At 43.1% G+C, this 22985-nt stretch overlaps 1 protein-coding gene across 2 annotated transcripts in view; it reads left to right on the forward strand.

The window, feature by feature from the left end:
* Positions 1–4942: 4942 nt before the first annotated feature.
* Positions 4943–22985, forward strand: part of nrip1b (nuclear receptor interacting protein 1b) — a 41707-nt gene continuing 23664 nt past the window's right edge. Inside the window, exon 1 of one of the 2 annotated variants that reach the window (XM_053331408.1) lies at positions 4943–5240. The gene's annotated coding sequence lies outside the window, so the exon portion shown is untranslated. Of the gene's footprint in view, positions 5241–10432; positions 10643–22985 lie in introns of those variants that run through there. The other variant, XM_053331409.1, reaches the window with a different exon arrangement.

Below are 22985 nucleotides of genomic sequence, written 5' to 3' on the forward strand. Positions count from 1 at the left end.
TTTTCTGTTTCAGAGCAAGTGGGTATGGGTTAAGCATTAAATATGAGGACAGGCGTAGGGAGATGTAAACATTCCCACTGCTGTCAGCAGCCTTACAATTGATTCCCTGGCAGAACATTTGCTTTGCCGTGGTAAAAGCAATATGATGAAATGATGAAATGATGAAATGATGAAATGAACAGTTTTAATAAGTGGGGATGTTCTCTTTTTTTTGGATTAAAGTAAACTTTACATGCTGGTGGGTGGGTGTTTAGGTTATGCAGGCTATTGAATAACAACTCTGGAGTTTCAGAGTCACACCTTAACAAAACAGCTCCAGGCAAGATGGCCTTTTTTTTCTTTCTTTTTTTTTTCAAACCGTAGGTGTTTATGAAGCCTTTTCTTCCCTGCACCCGTAGCAGACTGAAGGAACTGTTGAATGGGAAAGCAGACACCACTCCCATTGTGATGGCCTAACATCATGATATCCCTTCGTGGATCGCTGTGTATGAGCGTGGATCTTTTCAGCTGGATCACAGGGGCCCTCCGGAGCTGCTGTGCTAAATAACACTGACATACCTGGACAGTGACCGTAGTATCAGCTGTCCAAGCTTCAACACCCCAGAAGACATTTCTCAGCGGCCCACGATGACCTCAGTCAAATATAATGTTGCTTTCCTGGAGCACTTTTCCTGGCAGTGCACATTTAAATAACTCACAGAATGTACTGATTGCGAGTCAGATGGGAAAATAATGTGAAACGGGAGAGACGGGGGTCATCATACTGAATCAGTAGTTTGGCACACCTTTTTCTGATGGTGGCAGCTGTGACTTTCATGTATCTCCTCTCTGCTGCTGCTGCGTTGTACTGAAATTATCTCTCTTGTCTATCAGACACAGTTTCATCTGCCTGACACTCTTCAAGGACAAAAGCGGAATATTTACCAAGACGACTGAGATGGCTGTTTAGCATGTCTGCCATAATCCAGTCGTAATCACTCTTGTCTGTTTATTTTTGCACAGAGGTCAAGCATTTTCCTCTCCGTCCATCGTTTGCCGCACCAATAAAGACAGTTTCGCTCGTTAATGAGTAATCCACACATCACAAGGTTGTGTTGAGTCTGTTAAAAAAAAAGAAGGGATATCTTTTCATTGTCATATGTTCTACGAGTTCAGACACTAACCTTATCCAAATTACTTTAAAGAGAGAATGTGGATTAACCTGCTTATTACTTCACTTTTTTTTGTTTTTGTTGAATTAAATACAGTGTGTGGGCTCAACAGGGAGGTTTTTTTTTAGCACAACAGTTGAAGAATCCAAACAAACACTCCTCATCTGCCTCACAGATTTTCGCTGCGTCATATGGTTTTAGTAAATCCTTCCCTGCAGCTGTATACGTGGGGAATGTCACAACCAACCCACACTCACTCCAGTTCAAAGGTTACAGTATGGTGTGACTTCCAGCGGGGCCCTCCCACTGCAGCTCGCACCTGCCTCCACCCCGAGAGACTCTCTCCCTTCCACTGCCAACCTTTAGGAGACACCACGGCTCAAAATTTGAGGAGTAAAAGGTCAAAGGTTGAGGGTTAATGTCTGCTGACTCTCTGGCTCCCTCCCTCTGAGACAATCAGGCGTCTGAATCTAAACTCTCTTGTGTTTGCTGCCGGGCCGAGAGAGCGCTGCTGTAAAGGCGACCTTTGCCCCCTTATTTATTTGTTTTCCATCTTTTTTTTTCTTTACCTTGAAATATTCAGTGGAAATACAGTATGAGTATATTAAAAAAAAACCTAATTTATAGAGGGTCGGGGTCAGATTACTCTATTCCTGGATGGAGAAACAAATCAAATCCGCATATCCCATCCAAAGATTTGAATGATAATCTGTCCCAGTAACCGCTCAGTGAACTCAAGCTGACATGAAAGGTGAGTCACAGATGAATTGGCTGTATTGTAGTGTCATACAGCTGATAATAGCATAGCTCTGGAATATATGTATTTATTAACCGAGGCGTTTCCGCTTCTTGTTTACTTTCTTGTTTTAATTAGAGAAACAATATTCTATATGAGGATATTTCTTGTTTGCTTTTAAAGTTTTGAATTCATTTGTACTTAATAATTTTTTTTTATTGTCAATTTCACTTTAAATTATTTTGATACAGTTAAATTACAGAATCTCAAACCTGCACTGTTTTACACACTTGATACAACACAGTGTTAACAAGATAGTAAAAGTCACTCTTGTAAAGCGTCAAAGTCTGTTTCCTAATGACTTTTAAACGCTTGTTAACCTTTCCTTTTATAATGCGTCACACTTTTTCAATTTTCTTCCCCCTTCTCTTTTGTCGCTGACCACAGCTGCATCACCGCAAGCAGACTGTTAACATCTGTACCCACGCTTCTTTTCCGCAGTGCCTGACAGAATGTGTTAAATAGCAGACATAAATAAAATGTTTTAAGGAAGGCCTCTGACTTTTTTTTTTTTTTTTGTTAGCCACAATCTGTCGCCATACTTCAGGTCAAAGGACATAGTTCCCTGAACCACATTTCTGTGAAGCTTCGGGGGGGCAAAGTTCAACATGTTCTGGTTGGGTGGGGTGGGGGGGAATGAAAGGGAGGATATTGTATCTCCATTTATGTGGCATTCTGGGTCAGGGTTCAAAGATGAAAGGTCGTTGCAGGTCAGAGGTTACAAGGTGAGATACCATCCAAATTGCTGAGCCTGTTGTGCTAATCTAACTCCAGGCTGAAGTTAACGGGCTGAAGCATGACACAAAAATAATGTCCTGAGCGGCACTCGTGATGCAATCAGACAACAACAATAAACGCACCAACATCAACTTTTTATGAATACCACTTTGGCGAGGACTTTGATCAGACTTTTAACTGCTGTTGTACTTAAAATGCAAATTGCAGGTAACACCTATTGTGAACAACAGCCTTGTAAAAGAAAACTATCCAATTTACCTGACTGACATGTTGAGTGCCGCTTCTGTTTATACTACTGGCAATGAACTGAATTACTGTTTAACACCACAGTGGGGTTACAGCAGGTTAGAAGGCACTGTATCCAACTGGCTGAATACAAGTGGCCAATAACACAGCATGATGTGATAGCAGAGCAGTGGGAGAAGGGAGAGGAACCACCACCACCACCACTACCTCCCTCCTCTTGACACACACTTTCTCCCCACATACACACACACACACACACACACACAAACCACACTCCCCCTCTCCCTCCCTCCCTCCAATGCTGGATTTGAAAAGGAAAACAGAGACAGAGATGGGTAGAAGTAGGTTATATTGTTGTGTTCTTATTCACAAGAACACTGATGTTCCCCAGGTCCTCGGAGACATTTTGTTCAAGGCCATGTTGAGATGACTGACTGCAGGCCGGCAGACCTGATATCACAGATTAGCACAAGATGTGAGAAAAGAAAGGAGACAAAAAAGTTGTTTGGAAGCATTTGCCAGACACTTTCACAATTTACACCGCTGATGAAGTTCTTTCAAAAGTAACTCTTCATTGTGTCCGTTTGAAAAATCTTGACGTCATATTTGAAGTCATTTAGAAACTTTCCATGTGGTCATCTTCCTGTTTTTGCAAATGACACCCTGCTTCACACTTTGGTGACACACGTTCACACCTGGGAGCAGCCTCGGTGCTTTGTTCAAGGGCACCTCGATGGCGTTTATGCTGTTCATTTTCTCTACTTGATCACTGCGTGCAGAGCCAGGTAGTAAATCTCCAGTACTGTGGCAAATATATTCTTTTAACTGTCATATTTTGGAGCTGATCCAGGGAGAGGCTTAATGATTTGTTTAGAGATGCAGACTAAGATGGTTTGTTGGGCCACTTCTTATTTAATCCCTCATTTAACTGAAAGGCCATTTTATTAACCTGCTTTTGTTCTGAGACGATAGGTGGAGGAATTATCGCATAGTTGCCTTTAAGGTTTTTGACATCAAACTGCCCATTAATTGATGTCAGACTCTTCATTATAAAAAAGGAAAGATGTGGAGATGATGTACAAAGGTGGCAACTGTGCTACAATAAATGATGTCTATTTTCCACCAATTGGTTTTATGTTGAATCAGCAAAGGTGACACATGTAGTTTATCCTCTTACATTATATGATAATATTCAGTTTACTATACATGCTAGATACATGTCATATACATGAAGTTTTAGGGGAGGGGGACTCCAGTGATTTAATACTACACTTCCACAAAGTTGGGACACTTGTCAGGAACACTGTAAAAACTAAAAATGGTCAAAATAGATGCAGTAGATGCTCTTTCGTTCTGATTTTAGTTGCTAGAATGGGTGATTCTCCAGAAACACTGGATCCTACATTTCCCACAATGCAGTGTAACACTATATTTTATTAAACGTCCCCCTTCTCGCTGGAAAGGAACAGCATAGAACATTATACAGATGTTTTCACAGACTGTAGCTATAGAACTCCCCATTGAGAGTCAACCAAATCTCATGTGTAAAATCTTTGGAGTTGCCCTTTAATTCATTTAATAATTACATTTCCTTCATTGACATCCTTGTGTTCTGCTCATATTCACCATAAAGCCCTTTTTGGAGTCACTATGCTTTACTAAAATATTAAAATACAGTATAGCCTACTGTTGCTCCGGCTATAATAACTGCTACTACCGCAGTTACAACTTACAAAAAAAAGAGTTACAGTCCCTTTAAAATAAATGGAACATATGAAATAAAACAACAATTCCTGCTTGAAATGTATTTTATTGTTTATGATTGTGATAGTGATTATTATTGGCAGTGGCAGTGTGTGGGCAGCAGCTGTTCCTTTAAGGGTGGTGTCAGCGGCAGGCGGAGGAGGAGGGGGAAAGAGGAGGAGGAGGAGGAGGAGGAGTGTGGCTGTCTCCGCTCACTTCTCCACACACACACACTCATACACACACACACACACACACAGCGAGGGGGGACTCCGACAATAAACAATTCCCACAGACTACACGCTCCGCACCTCCGCTCGGTCACAGTCGCAGCAGCGGGGAGAAGAAGCAGAAGAAGCAGAAGAAAAGAAGGGGGAAAAAAACACACACAGAACCGAGGCTTTTTTTTTTCGGACTAAATTTTGATTTTGAAATCCTGCCTCGCCATTTCTTTCTTCCTTGCCGAAAGTGTCAACACAGACGCGAGCCGTTTTCATTGGATTTGCCTCCTCCTGTCGAATAAGAACGATGCTGCTCTCCGGCTGACTGTGGGGAGGACGACGCAGGTAAGGAGCTCGGTGCTAGCCTATTACACATAAACGCACTGTCATATCTAGGGAGGAGAGGAGGAGGGGGGGGGGGGGGGCGGCATTATTACCGTTTGGTGGGGGGGCGAAAAATACATTGGTACCCATAGGAGACGCGGTGTCGAGCGTTATGCTAGATAATAGCGTGTTTTATCGAAGAGAGGAGAGGCTGTGTGTGTATGTGTCGACAGGCTAATATGGATATACAGTGTAGCGCTAAAAACGCTGCATACAGAAGTGGAGAATATAAACCTGCCTCTGAGTATGTATGTCTGTGTGTGTTCAGCCCGCGAACTCGTTCAGTACAGCTAATAACTACCACTGACTGCATTTCCTGGCTACCAGTAAATCAGGCCCCAGTATAGAGGTGTTTTCCTGTCTTTTTTTTTTTTTTTAAATAAAAAAGAAGCATGTCATTTAGTTCTTCACAATACATACTCCGTCCTGTTCATTCTCCCTATTCTGTGCTGCTGTCTGTGGCGTTACTTTCATGTGTGTTTCAGGCTGAATGAATCGTGTCACCGCATAGGGTTCATGTAATGACAGTATCTATAGAGCACAGGGGGCGTCCATGTCAAAGAGGAGCTGTAATGGGAACGTTATTGCAGTGGATGTAGTTCATCATGTTTGGGTCAAAACAGTAGACAGACAGCCTCTCCAGCTCCTCACTAGTTTTTTTTTTTTTTTTTTTTTTTTTTTTTTTAAGCACTGCCATTGGTGATAACGCTTCACAGTTGGCTCTCTTCTGGTGCTTAATGAGATGAGGAAGGGTTCTGAATGAACTTTAAGGCATTGGAAAGAACCGAAGTGTTGTAATATATTCAGCTTGAGCTCTACATGAGGTGTCTGATGTGTCCTGGATTCTACCTGTGCTTAATATTTTGAGCTTAAATAGGTATGAAATTGTGTAAATGTCTCAAAATGCTCCTTCTGTAGATGTATGTAGTGTGATTTTCAGTTCCCAACATAGCATTCCCACTCCCACTGTGGTGCTAAACCCTGAGCATGTACAGTAAAGACACTATAGACAAAGGTATATAATAATGTTACAAGGCATTGGCATGCTGTCTGCTTTTTGTAAACAAGTCTACATTTAGTATTGAGGTGACATTTGGAGCTTTTATAATGCACTATAAACAGACATGATCTGGATTTATGGCTTAGTTCATGATCCCCATTAAGGGTCATTTTGTTTTGCTTTGTAACTACACCCTGTTCTAAATAATCAACTCGTCCGTCACCAGAGGAATCGTTGCATCCCAAAAAGGTTTTAGTCCGCATTGGAGTTGGTCTGTTGCAGCCTGTCACATCATAGATCATCACGTCAGATATGTTTTGATAGAGTTCAGAGACTCGGATTGTTTTCAGTAACTGGCAGGGAGGCTTTTTTCTCTTTTTTTTTTTGTGAGTGGCCTTTGAGTAGGTGTTCCTCTCTACTGAAATGTCCGATTGCTTCATTGGACTTTGGGATGAGGGTAGAGGCAAAAGGTCAGGGGCAGAAGTTTGTAGTGAGTTATGCTCAGACAGAGGGCAGAGTACATCTCCAGTTCAGCCTCTTTTTAAAGGGCATTTTTTTTAATAAAGATTCCCAGAAGCAACCTGTTTGTCGTAATATGAAGCTGAAAAGAAATAGTGTTGAGTTAATGTGCTACTCTCACTGTACCGCTGTAACTTAGACTGACAACGTATAGAACATGGAGGAAAAGTCCCAACTTTTTTTTAAAGCCCTCTAAATACTGTCTGTGTCTGGGGGTCTGCCTTTTAGCCTTTCTTTTGTTGAGCATTTAAGCTGCTTAATTATTTGACCTGAACTTACACAAGATGTTCAAGGTAGTTCAGCTTGTCCTCTGTTGCCATAGATAACTAAAACGTCCACATTTATAGCCCAACTTTTTTCTTTTTTTAAAGTTACACTTTATTAGTACTTTTTTTTTGGTTTGAGTGGCTTGTGGCCACGCCGCTGTAACTCAAAGGATCGTCTGTGTTGGATGGAGCTTGATTTGACTGAGCCATCTGCTATTGTCCAGGGAGCTGCTGTTGAGTGATGTGCAGTAGCCTGCAACAGAAAACCAGAGGACATTCAAATGGCTAAATGCAAATGAGCAGTCACAAGACTGGACTCTGCACTTTTTCTCTCTTATCCACTGGCTGCCTTTCATGACAGCAAATCTTATCTGTCATCAAAACACCACGGCTGCTGCTGCTGCTGCTGCTGCTGCTGCTGGAAGTAGCATGTTTTGACGCTTGCGTGTGTGTGTGTCTGAGTGTGCACGCTCATGCAGGTGTGCTCTGCAAATGTGTCTCGCAGATAACATGTTTTGTTACAGTGTGAACAACAATGAATTACATAAGTTATTACAGGATGGCAGCAAATGCACCTAATAGTGTATTTTTTTCTCTAAGAAGCCACAGATGCTGGAGTACCTGCCCAGCCACTTATCTCTACTAACAGCCTCTCTAATTACTACCACTGTGCCAACTCAAAACCCCACTGTTTGTAAATCTGTCAGTCACCACAGCGAGAGGCGCAGGACGGGGGGAAGAAGAAAAAAATTAAGGATAGCATCACACTTTTCCCTTTTTCTCTTTTTTTTTTCTTTGATTACAGACACTCACCTTCAAAAAAAAACACACCCAAACTAATGTGCAATCCACCTGAACAAGTGTCACACATTTTACTGCAGAGTTTTTGATTTATTATAGACCTGGGAGCTGCCCAGCACTTGTTTTGTTGGCCACTGAACATTGTTCAAGGGCACTTTGACAGTAGATGTTGAGGAACAGAAGCGTTATTTCTCATCTGACTCACAGGCTCGACTCGAGGATTCAAACCTGAGACCTTTCGGGACACGAGCTCATTTCTCTAATAGTTTGGGCTCTGTAATATTTGTGCAGGGAGAGCAGAGGAGGGTCACGCATTAAGCCAAATCATTTTATTGTTGTGTTTATTGTTTGTTTATTCAGTAGACACTCCCAATTTATAATACTGCTGCCGATATTATGCAGAGATTTACACCGCCGCAATTAGACTGTAAATTTCAGAGTCGGGCGGAAACACACGACTGAAATGAACAGTTTTCAATATCGGACTTATTAGAAACATGTCAGAACTTGTTATCATCTTAACCCTTCTTTCTCTTCTATCAGTGGATTCTACACACACGTCGTACTAAACACGACAGAGGCAGATCTTATAGAATTAGAATAGAAAATGCCTTTGAATGGATGTGACAGACAGGAGGCTATAAAGTCATGGTTTTAAGTGATTAAAGTGTAAATATACAGCGCGCACATTGATGCGAGCCAGCGAAATTGAATAAAAAACTGCTATAGATGAATATACACTCCAGATATTAAAAGCAAACAGCGCAGCTCCACTGTTCTTAACTGATCTTAAATGAGTCAGACATGATGAAAACTTGCACTGTTTACAGATTAGAAGGTTTTTATTGTATTTTCTCCCAATATTCCACCACAGAAGCCTGAAACCACATCAGAAAAATGAGGCACGGAACTCCTGAAGTGAATGTTGCTGCTTTCTGATACAAGATCCATGTGTGGGCAGTTTTTTTCCCACTGAGTGCAGCTTAGAAGATATTTTTTTAGTAAGTATGGCTCTCCGTTATAGCGGCGCTGCTATCTTGTTCAGAGACAATCACTTGGGCTCCTGCGTTGGTGCCTCTGTCATGAACAGAAGGCGACCAAAGTCAATGGGACTCATTTTGATGACGAGGCAGGAACCGCTAGTAATGCGTCTTCGGCAGCCATCGCTCCTGTGATGCGAGCGGCGGTGGTGTGGGGGGGGGGGGGGGGGGCTGTGGGATGACAAAAACGTGAGGAGAGAGAGAGGGAGAAAGATGGAGACAGCTCCGCCCGCCAACCTGAGAGCTATACTAGCCAGAGCTCATCTGTTGAATGACTCTCCTCCACCTCCCCTCATCCCTCCTCCTCCTCCCACTCTCCTTCACCCTCACCTCCGACTCTCCACCCCTCTGCCTCCACGCTTTACCTTGGCCTTGGCGCAGTGACAGGCCCCTTCAATTATCTCCAGCCCATTGATCGCTTTGCTGATTGCAATTGCTGTGAATTATTTAGACTTTTTTGCTGAAATTGCACGCTAAATTGGGAGACAGCGGGCGCGGGGTGGGGTGGGGGGTGGGGGGGGGTTAGTGAAAAGTGAAAGATAGGATAAGTGTGAGTGAGGCCCCTGCTTCAAAAAAACAAAAAAAAACAAACAGCAGCTGTGGAAGCCTATAACTGTGCTGATCAATGAAGCGGAGCAGGGGGGAAACCTTGTGCCGCTCTACCAACTTACTCTATGCCGAAATCTCTACCCCCCCCCCCCCCCCCCACACACACACACACACCTTTCCCTTTCCTCTGATACATTAAGTAAAGAGTGAGGAGATGTAGCGTGGAGCAGCAGCAGCAGACCTCCTGGGTGACGTGAGAGGAGCTGACTCCTCTCCCGGCCAGGGCTGGTGTGGTCACAGCAGAGGAGCCGAGTAGAACTGACTCCCCTCCCTTTCTTCCCTTTCTTCCCTTCTTCCCTCCTTCCCTCCATCTCTTTTCTTGCTCCTGTAGCAGAGCTGCTGCTGCTGCTGCTGCTGCCCCCGGGCTGTAGAGGTGCAGTAGGAAGGTTTTTCTACCACCATTGTGGCTGAGCGAGCGTGGCTGCCAGGATGCTGCAGTCAGACAGAGAGGAAGGTCTCTGCGTTTGCCACAAGCGGGCCAATGTCACGGGCGTGACAGAGTGGGCGGGCTGCAAGGGGAATGAGGACAGACGCTCAGAGATAGGAGGCATTCCCAGCCTCTCTGTGTCTGTGTGTGTGTGTGTGAAAGAAATGTACACACACACACACACACACACACACAAGAGAGGGAGAAAGAAAGATAGAGAGAGTGCCTGGAATACAAAGGCTAGATACTTGACTGCATGTTTGTAGCTTTTATTTGAAGCTGGGAATAGTTAATCAGTCAGAAGATGTATGTAATTAAGTCTGATGATATAGTCGGTTGATCTTCAGGATTGAGGTGAGCTTGCGTCATTCAAGCAAAAACGGATCCCGACAGCCGAGCCTCTACTGCACCTTGTATCCTAAACGCTATTTACACCACTTTCCCACTTCGTATTATTCCATACTGTATGTTCCCAGCAAGGTCCTAAGAAGCCTAAAGGTTGAAGGCCAGGACGGCAGGTCGCAAAGTCCGGTGACTCGAGGTCGCTGTTATTCAACTGTGTCTTATTTTAACCAGGTTATCTGGCAAGTGAGAGGGAGAGGAGGAGGAGGAGGGGGGGTTGGTTGGAGAGAGGCTGGGGGCTAAGTGAAAATGCCACTCATTCCTGAAGAGTCCCCCGGCCTCGTCAAGGTTAGTGGCTTGTCTTTGTAAGTTGAGGGATTGATGCATGAGCCTGTCTGGCGCTGAATTCAAAGTCCAAGGCTGTCACACAGGCAACAGCAACAGCAGCAGCAGCAGCAGCCCCCTCCACCTCCCCTCCCTCCCCTCTTTGCAGGCTATCACAGGGCCCCGTCCTTCCCAACTTCTTAGCAGCCTGTCCTTTTGGGAACCTTGAGCAGCACAGGCAAGGACACAGCGTCTGGTGCAGTAAGCCTGTGCAGAGAGAGAGTGAGAGAGGGAGAGAGAGAGAGAGAGAGAAAGGGGGGGTGTGGGGGGGGGTGAAGCTTTACGTAACGTTCTGCTTTAAACATGGGTGTATGACTTCCCTGACACGGAGCAGTGCGGTGCAGAGCTGCTACAGCTCACAGCACATGTCCCCTCGGCATGCCCCCTCCTCCTCCTCCTCCTTCACCCTCACCCACCACCTCACCCACCCACTCCTATAGACAAGGAGGAAGGGGGGGGCGCAGCAGAGAGATCCCTGCAACTTAATTATATCTTTCTCTTTTAAAAGCTTTCGTTTGAAATTAAATTTTCCCAGGCAATTAACTAAAGAGGAGTTTTCAGAATTTATGAATGAATGATGGATATATTGCACGGGATGACAGGGGAGAGAGGGAGGGAGAGGTGAGGAGTGTGGGGGGGGGGGGGGTGCATATGCAGTATATGGTCTGAGGTTGCGTCTTGAGATTTATTTCTATTGCGATTTTAGAAAAAAAGGGGAAGAAAGGAAGTTCGGAGGGAGAAATTCAGCCATCGTTAAACTTTGTACCCGAGAGTTCAGCTCTTTTGTGCGTGTGTGTGTGTGTGTGTGTGTGTGTGTGTGTGTGTGTGTGTGTGTGTGTGTGTGTGTGTGTGTGTGTGCGTGTGCGTGTGCGTGCACCACCAGCTCAACAACACTCCAAAGTTCACAGTTCGCTATTCTACTGTCAATATTTGGGTTATTGTAGGTGTAACCCAGTGAACACCACTGACACACACACACATACTTGCTTTATCACCAGTCTTTTGCAGGATGATGAGTAAGACAAATGCAAGAAGTGGGACCCCCAGCCCCACCTTCCCCCACCTTCTCATTCAGACACCAGTCTCCTAACAGTCGGCGATGCTTTGCTTGACTGATGTGACTAGCACCGGTGCAACCCCCCTCCCCCCCCCCCCCCACACCCCCTCAACAAATCCTCTTTTTGGCTTGAACTGTAATTGTGTAACTTTTTTGGCTTCTAAGTGATGAGCCGAATTGTTGCCGGGCAACAAGGGACCTATGAGGGTGGCCGCGGAGAGTCGGGGAGAGCTCTGTGAGTTCAGATAGATCTGCAGCACATTATTATATCCAGGTTTCCAAGAGATGCCCTCCATGTGAAACACCTTGTATTTTTTTCCAGTTATTCCAAGGTTGATTATTTTAAATAACATTCCATTAAAACCTGCCTTGTATTACCTTCTATTATAATATATGAATGACTCTCTTTCAATAGATTTCAATTGATACAGCATGGTCAAATAAGTGTCCCGTCTCTAAATTAAAAGAATGAACGCACTCACACACTGCCCAGCGAGGAGCGAGGACATTTGGCATAACCCTCCATCCTCCTCTTTCACAGAGAGCGCCCTCTTGAATATCTGCAGCATCCTCTCCTTTTGTGAACTTCCAACCCACTTGTAAATCCATTAGCGAGGTGGCGTTTATTCACTGCGTCCTCAGAGCGAAAAGAGAGCTGTTCAGAAGCACACAGCTTTTCTCATGTAAACTGTATTAGAAGGAGAGAGGAGGAAGAAGAAGATGAAGGAGGAGGAGAAGAAGCAGGCCATTTGAAGAGGAGATGGGTAGATGACTGGAGGCGGCTGTATGACCTATTACTTAGTGAGAATGGACTGGTGACCAGGAGATTGCTGGCTCATACTTATGCTCACCCTCTGCCCTTGAGCGAAGGCAATTAACCTGGATTCCTCCAGTAAATACCGCCAGCTGTAGAAAACGGGGAAAAGAGATGTGCAAGAGCGATAAACGAGTAAGTGACTTTGAATTTAAGAAGAAGAAAAAAAGAGGAGAAAAAAAAGTGTCCACTAAGCAGGAAGATTAATACGGCTAATAGAATCATAGCATGTGTTTTTCAAGTTATCAAGAAGCTGAGTGCTGAACATGTATGTTACGTCGTCTGTCATCCCCCCCCTTCTCCTTCCTCCTTTCTCCCTCTCTCATCACACACACACAGACATTCACAGACTTTTCCTTTGGCATTAGGGCTCAAGCGTGACCTTGACCTGATTGCTGAGGAGGCTTTTTAAGTAACTCTCCAGAAGGAGATCCAATCATGTGACACCCTTCACCCCTATCCTCTCTCTGTAGACCTTGTATGTCTACAAGGATGAGGGAGAAAGAAGGATAGAGAGACAGAGAGAGAGGGAGGGAGGGTGGAGATCGTCAGAGACACTCGCCCCAGGCACGCATGCAGCTGCAAAGCAAGGGGCCCCGTCATTCAATTGGGTAATCACTTCCCTCCCCAAGGTTAAACGGGGTCTAGGTCATGTCAGATAGGAGACCCCCTCCTCCTCCTCGCCTCCCTGCATCTAAATTTGGGAAACGGCGTGGCCACAAGTTTTATTCCACCCACCGCTTTTCGCCCAATGTGAAGAATGGAGGCTGGGTTTAGTCATCTTCTCTATTCTCAATCACTGATACCAGCGTATGTCAGAGGGGGGAAAAGGTTGTTTCATGTCCACAGTGATTCATGTCCACTGTGAGCTGGCTGCTTAGGATTTGTGTTATTGCAGTTGCCTCCACTCACTCTCTCACTCTCTCCCCTTACAGCTGCCCTACTCTCCGTCTCCCTCTCTCTCTCTCTCTCTCTCTCTCTCTCTCTCTCTGGAGCACACCACCGTCCCTTCTTCCCAGGATTTTTCTGCTTGTATGTTAACATTTCAGTTTATATCTGTGTAAAAAATCAGGATCCTTGCTCACTTTGTTTAAAAAAAAACTGCCGATTTTTGAGTGTAGGAGTCACAATGTTGGCTTTTCCACTAGAGTTGGAGTCGGAGGATTGGGACAATCAGAGGGAGGCACTGTTTCTTCCCCCTCTCCTTCAGGCTAGTTGGAACCTATTATGATACAGTGTTTCCACAGAGCGCATGTGACCGTGAAAATGTCAGTGTTTTTGTTCAGTGTGTCTGTTCCCTAAAAAATCTCAGCCTGCCTTTCAGTATCATTACCAACATTTTCATTATAAAGTGCTGTTACACAGTTAGTAAACTTGATTTAATGACTTGCATCCTGCACCTTTTAACACAACTTATTTACTTCTTTTTATTTATAAGAGCATAATATCTATTGAATCTGCTCTATTGAATAAGTGTTTTTATAATATTTTTATTTATTAAGCTGAAACACAAAAATGCAACATAATTGAATTAAATGAAAGAAAAGGTTAGTTCCGTCAAATAAAAACAGAGCCTTAATGTCATCAGTGCAACTACTGTGTGAGCGTTCAATGCTGGAGATGATAATAATAACAATGATTATAAGGAAATTAATCAGACCATTTGTTAAATCTTTCACAACCTCTTTTTATACGGATTTAATATCGCATCTGACATGAAGTCTCCTTCATAACAAGATTTTTATTTAGACTGAAATGTGCTCTTTATTTACTCTCAGTGGAGCCAAGTGTCACTAATTCTCAAATGCTGCTCCTCTCACATCAACACAGTGTTATTAGATACATGCTGAGACATGCTGTATTCTTCAGCTTTCATAAAAAACTAATCATTCAAGGGAGGCAGTGTGGCATTAGTTGCTATAGGTCACAATTTGTCAGGGTGGATGGATGCAGAATGATCCACATGAGCACATGCTACCATATCCTCTATTTATTACACACAAATAACACTGTGCTCATGTATATAATTGAGTTTTTTGGATAAATATTAAAGGTGTAATTTAGCACTTATTCATTCAGACTTGTACAATAAATCAAATCCCTGAATTGGCATCTTTAGAGCACATCTCCTGCCTTGTGATCCTGCTGCATGGGCTTGTTAGGCTGTACTTTAAATAAAGGTGATTGCCTGCCAGGATGTGACATTTAAAAATCAAGACATCAGTCGCTGCCTGCTTGGATACACCTTTTTTTTTTTCTTTTAAATCTTGTACATGCACTGGAGTTGAGAAACCTGTAGCTTATATAATTTTTAGATTCTCCATGTGATTTTTTTTTTTCAGCTTTCAGGCTCCTCTTGAAGTGTCACTAACTCGTATGTCATTGGAAATTAAGCCTAGTTTGGGTTATAAAACGTAACGGCGGCGCTTGTGTAACTTGTGCGATCATTTGTTTTGTTTTTTTATCACACACACACACACACACACACACACACACACACCTACCTAGGCTTAACACAGAGGAGCTGCTCGCTTGTGTAACTGTGTTTACACGTCTGGGGCCTGCGCTGGCACAAGAGCCAGACGAATGTGGTTTTATCCAGGGCCTCTTTTTTCTCTCTAAGCCACCTTCCCCTTCCATTCAGCATTGACCTTGCTGCTTATGAGGAGGCAGGGCTTGACCTACATCCACCCCCTTTAACTGGAACTAGAACCTCCACCCCAGCTCCTGCTTGAATAAAGAGACCTGACACCCTACTCTACTTTTTCTGTCCGCAATGGCCGTTTTCTTTCTCTCTCTCTCTCTCTCTCTCTCTCTCTCTCTCTCTCTCTCTCTCTCTCTCTCTCTCTCTCTCTCTCTCTCTCTCTCTCTCTCTCTCTCTCTCTCTCTCTCTCTCTCTCTCTCTCTCTCTCTCTCTCTCTCTCTCTCTTATTCTTTGCACTTTGCACCTAAATATCATGATACAGCAGAGCTCTTTTTCTATTTGGGAGCGTGTGGCTGGCAGCAGAGGAAAGTGGAGCAGTGGGCTTCATGACTCTCGTCTCAGAGGCACCGACATGTCTGTGTGTGCACTAGGTCACCATTAGCACGCAGGGGCTTAGCACCAGGCTGGTGAGAGTTTAGCAGCAGGTCAACCCTCCTCTAGTTTCCTTTTTTTTTGTGAAAGTGTGAATGTCAAACTGTGGTCGATGCAAATGAGAAGACACGCAAACACATGTAGTCGCCGGCATCTGGTGGAAACCAATGTTGTTGTATAGGCAAACTGTGTGTGACACCAGGGGTGCTAACATAAGGCATGCTAATGTTCAGAGAGCTGTCTGTTTGTGAGAGGAAGGTCATTTGAATACTGAATTCTTTCCCAAATTCCCCCCAAAAATATGTCTAAAGTCTGTGTTTTACAAAAAAATGTTCACATTTTATCATCAGGAGGAGCCTCTAATCATGTGATGGATCAATATTATGTATTTAAAATGTAATCCTATATTGAATTAAATGTATCAATTTATTTGGAATGATGATGAATGAGATTAAAGAAAGTGCTTCAGTACAATCACACATCAGCAAGTGAAACAGACACAGGACATTCACACAGTTGTTGGAAGTAATTCACATGCTTGTGATGTGCAATGTGAACAATAATAATCACAAAATAAAATGAGGCTCATAATGATTTCAACAGTGATTTGCTCATCATACTAAAGCCTGAGTGGAGCTACTAACCAGCTGTAGGGATGTTATCTGATCCATACTGTTACTGTCAATAGTCTCACTGGCTCCTTTTCATTATTTAAAAATGTGAGTGTTTTTTTAATTACTACTTTTAAAAAAAGAATACATTCAGAGCAGGATTAGCTAAATATTGTTTCTAGAGCAGCGGCAGCAAAGTCACTGTATAAACTCAGTAATATCTGACTGGAAATGAAGCTAGACTGTCAATCAAATAGATAAAATTGGCATTAAAATAGTGAGTGAAGTTTACAGACATCAGTATCAGTCAGTATCAGTGCTTCCTGCTGACCTCTGTCCTCCCTCTGCTGCTGGAAGAGAGGGAGGGGAGGAGGGGCAGTAGCAGAGTTTACAGGAGTTTACCACATTTAAGATTGGTGGCAAAATAAGCTGAACAGTTAAGCTACATGCAGATGGCATTCATTTTAGCTTGTTCATAACAATTCACTGCAAAATATCACTTTTATTATGTGTTCATTGTTTATTGATCAGATGTTTTGATAAAGTACTCTTATTGGCTTTTTATTCTTGAATCCTTCACTGCACTTTCAATAATGTAGTTGTTGTTGTCTACTCCAGTAAAACTTTCTGTTTCACTTCACCTGGTTCTCTGTGTTCACCTTTGCTGCTAGTGTGTGTGTGTGTGTGTGTGTGTGTGTGTGTGTGTTTAGAGGAACCGAGCCCCACCCTCACTGACACTCCAGCACAGACAACAAAACAGAGTTCAGAGAGCTCTCAGCATAGGTTACTTCTGTTCACTCAGCTGATGCACTGCGCTTAAGTCTCATAATGCTATAGATGTTAGATGTTAGATATGACTATGGATGCAGTTTTATAAATACATATTCCACATTTTCCAGCTGATTCCATTCTTATGATCAAATTCCGTCATCTGCTTAAATGAGTCATACAGTGGTTGTAGAATAAAATGAGTATAATACACAGTGACAAGTGTCTTTCTAGAAAGAAAGAAAGAGGTGGCACACTGTGCACCTGAAGAATTGTTCATTCAGACTCTTTAAAGCTTTTTTAAAAGGTAATAATTAAATGTCACTCTCACCTACAAATATAGCTCTCGTGCAGAAGCTAAACAAAGGTTGCTAGGCGACGCTGAGGCCCCACTGAGTTGATGATTTTTTTTTTTTTGGGCCGCTGTATTAATATTTAAATGAGCAGCCAAAAGGTGTGTGTGAAAGAGAAATCCGCTCACGCAAACGGCACAGCGGGAAACAACTGAACGGGACTCTGAGCTGTCATCAGAGGAATGGAGGGATTACAAAAAAAGCGACACATGAACGAGTGCTGCTTAATGAGGGGAAGGGGGGGGGGGGGGTCTGCATGTTAGCGCCATGCATGATGTGAGATGGTATCATGAGCTGCTGCCTTAACCCGCACGGATGCATTCAAAAGAGGGCCTGGTGTCATGCTACCGAGCATTAGGGCAGCTCCCCACTCCCCCACCTCCACCTCCACCTCCTCCCATATCCAGGCTCATCATTTCTCCGGCTTGGATGACATGTCATACCTTCACGCGGGGTGTTAAATGACCGCAAAAAAAGCAGTGTCTGTGTACGCCTGTGTTTAAATAAGGCAGAGGATCCCATTTAGCATTCTGAGTAAGAGATGAGATAATGGTGGAGTGGTGAGACCCTGTAGATGGTGTTAAACCTCAGGAGTAGTTGTCGTATAGAGGCATGGGAGGGCCTCAACTGATAAGGAGGTCGCCACCAATTCCGAAAAAGGGAGGGGGTTGCCTTGCAGAAACGCATCACTAATAAAAAAGAAAAAAACTAACAAATAACTCATACTCGTACTCATCACACTGAGAAGCTTTTTTTTTTTTTTTTAACTTTTCCTTCTCTCTCTTTCTCCTTCTCTCCCTCTCTTTTACTGTCTCCCTCGATCACGCTCTGCAGAACTCCTTGCACGATTTCAGGGAGAGGGGAGAGAGAGAGAGAGAGAAGAGAAGAGAAAAAAAAAAGAAGAAGAAGAAAAGTGGGTCAGGGCGACCTATTTTTTTTTCCCACAGTTCACGGAGGCAGAGGGTGGCGGTGTTATCGTCAGTTAGACGAGGAGCAGGGCCTGATGGGGAGGCAGGGCTTGTCGCGAGACGCAGCCACTCAGAACTGGGTCAGCAGCAGAGGCTACGTCTTGTAAACGGCTTGTCATACTGGGGAGAAAAGCTGCAAATGAACCATAGATTATACGCCCCAAGCTGAGCACTGAGGTCTCTCCTCAACTACCCCCCCACCCCCCCACCCCGCACTTCAAATAAAAAAAACACACACACATACACACACGCTCACATATAAGCCTTACAGTAGCTTACAGGAGTCTCTGAAGCACTGCCACCTCCTATAAGTTCCTCTCTTCCCCTCTCTCAGTCTCCAGTAATAGCGTTTTGATTACTGCAGTCAGACCTGACAAGCTCAAAAGCCCGAGTCACACACACACACACACACACGCACTTTTTAAGTAAAGGATCTTTTCACATTTCTCTTCCTCTGACACACGGGTTGCTGTTTAGTCTAAATATAGCAGCGCTTCCTCCCAGATTTGCTCGACTTTATTCAGGTCAGGTTATTTACTGTACCAAGTTCAACTGTGGTTTAGAAATGAGCAATACAGATGCTTATTCAGCTGCAATGACCTCTTTGCATATCATCTGTGTGCCAAAGCCAGACATGTGAATAGATAATTTGCTTACATGAGCCCTCATGAGATGTTTTATTTTTTTTCTCTCTCTCTCCTGACAAAAATACAGACAGATTTTGATAAGGTTTATTTTTTTAACTCATTCTGGTGAAACTGTGTTCTTTTCAAAGTAAAAGACTGATAATTGATGTCGTTTTAGAACAAGGCGGGTACATTTAGCTACTGTTGGTTTTATTTTGGCGGGTAAGAAATTACCTTTAGCCAACATATATTTTTCAATATCGATTTCACACGAACGCGGCTGCCACTGCTGGTCCTTTCGCATCCTTTTGTGTCTTCTTCCTGTGTGTGTGTGTGTTTGTGTTTGCGTGCGTGTGTGTGTGCGTGCGTGCGTGTCAGACAAAGCGGGATAAACACTGGGTTTGATCTCCTTCTCACAAATAATTGCTGTGGCTGTTTGTACTCAGCTAAGACCTCAGAAGTGAAAATCTGGGCTTATTCGTGCATCGGGGTGCGCTTATGGAGCGATGCAATTTTCAGGCAGTGGAGCTCACTCATATTTCACTATGTGGAACAAATCTGCCTGTAATGAATCTCCCAGGACACTGTGGTGCCTCCACAACCCACTCTGCTTTTTGGCTCTTTGGTAAAACAGAGGGGAGGAAGGGGGAGGATGGAGGAGGTGGGGGGGGGGGGGGGGTCTGTAGTGGGCCTTTTTAATATTTCAACACCCTTATCACCCTGATATGAAAACTAGATTTGAGTCTTTGATGAGGAGGAGAGTGAGGGGGGTTCACAGCAAATGGACACAAGGCTCATTAGCGTTTGAACTGGGTGACAAAAGGCTCTCGATAATTTACGAGATAAAATCTCACGATAACGATACATTTATTTATTTTCAATAGTTATTTTTCAGTCAGTTTTCTTCTACCCACAAATTATAGATACATAGATTTTTTTTGTCCTTCATGGTACACCGTATGGCAGTCGTTAGGTTAATACACATACATTCAAGCTACATAAAAACAAACAATCCCACAATAAACATCCCCACCCCAAAAAAACAGCCAATCATACAGCAGAGAAAGGAACGCATGTGGTTGACGCATGTTTCTGGCCCCTACCACTCACAACAATTCAGAGTAGCCTATCAAAAGATAATGATGAACCTTATTAATAACAAACTTTCTGTAACACCTTTCAAAACCGATATACACACGTTGCTTCACACAGTACAATATTAAGAGAATAACATACACAAAGACACAATATAAATAATAATCAAGCATAAATAGATGAAACATTAAACAGTAATTATAAAATATTAAATTAGTGGCTACGTTAGCACAAACGTGTGCGAGGAAACTGTCGCCAAAGGGACGTCTACAACCTCGATTTAAAACCCAAAGATGTCAGACTGCTCATCACGAGTGAAGGCGGTTGTAGAATGCGGATATCATCTGTTCTGGATGCCGAAGAGTTCCTGACCAAACGTTTCATAAGCTCCAACAACAGCCTACATGCAAAATGTACCTCATGTATACTTTTGTGAGGGCAGGACTGTACCCTGGTTTACCTTACAAGCTTAGTTACTTGTGCTAGAAAAGCCCACGCCCCCAATTGTGGGGGATTTTTCTATTTATGATGGAAAAAAAATCCAGACACTGTCAGCAGATGAATCTTTCTAGCAAGACGTAGTGTAGTGTAGTTGCCGAGTGTTGGTTTTGTGTGATGGTTAGATACAGTAGTTATAGAGTGTATTGTGATTGTGTAGGCCCATGTTTAGTGTAACTTGTAGATTGAGTTTGAAAATGATTGCTGCAATGTTAATTATTCATTTAATTTACTGGATTATTAATTGAAATTGTTCAATATCATTTATTCAATCAATACATTTCATTTGCAAATTAAAATGTAATTCAACATACTAATGTTATACAATAAGGATCTTATGTTTCTTATGATTTTTTTTCAAGGTTATCAACCTGAAAACTGAAACCTGAAAACTTAGATCAGAAAAGAAGATTTGAAAAAGGAACTGAGTTGTCCACTGCTTCCTCTGTTGTGATCTAGGCCTCTTTTCATGTTTGGCCAGATACTGAGGTAGAAGAAACCAAACAATTGATACCAAGAATATGCAATATTTAAAGAATGTACAGTAGCATTTTATTTTCTTTACTCAGTGTTCAGTAAACTACCTCTAACGTTTGCAACAAGGCACATGATGGTGATGAGTGGGCCTGACCAATACTGGATTTTTGGGGCCGATGCCAATAGTAGAATTGAGGTGTAAAAAAAATTCTCACCCAATAATTTTATATATAAAGAATATATACATAAACATGCCTCTTTTTTTGTTGCATTGATCCCTTAAAAACACATGATATTTTAGCATCTAACAATAAACTATATTGTATGAAATGACAGCAGTGCTCTGAAACAGGAAACTACACAGGGAATGTAATCATTATAAATGACCATAACTAACTAAATAACAAAAAACAAGCAAACACGTACATATATATTACATTTAAATGAAAAATAAAGATCAAATATACATTAAATGCTCTCTATATAACTTTAAAATAATATATTGGCACATATCGGACAAAATATACACTGATACCGATATATCTGTGATATCGGCAATATCGGCTGTAAATATTGGCTGACTGATATATCGGTCAGGCTCTATGAGACTATTTATTATTTTATTGATTCAGTGTTAAACATAAAGTCACATCGGCTCTGTTAATGTTAGTCACATATTCCTTCTGATCATAAATAATATATAAACCGTAATAAACCTGCATTCTTTAGTGTTCTGTCTTAAGGAGAATAGTCTCAGTCTTAAAACTGCATTGAGCATTATTATAATTATTAAACCTATCATAATAATTACAGACACTGATCAATATCAAACAAAATATACTGTAATAACATTTTTAGCCATGTCATCCCTCTCTGTGTCACACTAACAAACCTAACATACTATCCCTGGGTGGGGCTAAACATGTCGGGGGATCAGATTAGCAGCGAGTCTCGGGTTAGTACACACACACACACACACATATGCCCGGCTCTCTCCGCTCTGTGCCACTGCTCCAGAGCCATGCCACTGCCGGGCAGCGGACCTGTCTCATGTTATTCTTAGCCCCAGAACTTTGTGTCTCTGTGCGAAAGCCCCTTAACGCTAATTGAGGAGACTGTTCATGGCTCATGTCGCTCAACAACAGCCTCTGAGGGGGCGTATGTGTGGGACCGTCTGTTTTTTCCTGCGTTCCTGCGTGCGTGTGTGTGTGTGTATGTGTGTAAGTGAAGGTGAGACATGCTGAGCGGTAAACCAGTCAGAACCAGTACTTGGCCACCCAAGCTAGTGTTGTGTTGTTTTTTTTGTGCGTGTGTGTGTGTTGTTTTTTTGGTGATAGGGAGCCACCACAGCGCCTTTAGCAGATGGTTTCCAGCAGGCCTGCATATGACATGTGATAACATTACAGTTTTGAAAGGTCAGGCATGAAGAGAAGCAGTAGGAGGGCTCGGCCGGTCTCTGAGTGTCCAATACTGTCCTCTCTCTCTCTCTCTCTCTCTGTGTGTGTGTGTGTGTGTGTGTGTGTGTTTTTGTGTGTTACGTTCAAAAGAAAAAAAAGGTCTTCTTTGAATTTTCTAACACATTTCTCCTAACATCCTAACAGGGCAATGCAAATATTTACTGTATTACTTGAACCTCGGTGGCCTGAGTCGCAGTTGCAAAGGCAGGGTGCTGCAGTATTTGCATGCTGATAATTTTCAAAAGCTTTGTACTTTTACAGTATAGGCTCATGCAACAGCAGAAGCAGAGTTTGACAGTACAGAGGCAGACTTTGGACTCTCGCACTCCGCCCGTGTTTACTCTGGAAAATCAGAGGTCTTCGTCGGGGACACAGCAGGCCATCATCAACCTGTCAAAACATTGGCGCTGAGCTGAGGAGCTGAGACCCCCTTTTTCCCCCTTCTCCTTCCCCACACCCACCCACACCCCCCCTTCTCTCAAAATCCTTGATAGGGCCAGTATGCCCAGGCGCTCATC

This window comes from Scomber japonicus, chromosome 13, assembly GCF_027409825.1.
Source record: "Scomber japonicus isolate fScoJap1 chromosome 13, fScoJap1.pri, whole genome shotgun sequence".
Classification (NCBI taxonomy): domain Eukaryota; kingdom Metazoa; phylum Chordata; class Actinopteri; order Scombriformes; family Scombridae; genus Scomber; species Scomber japonicus.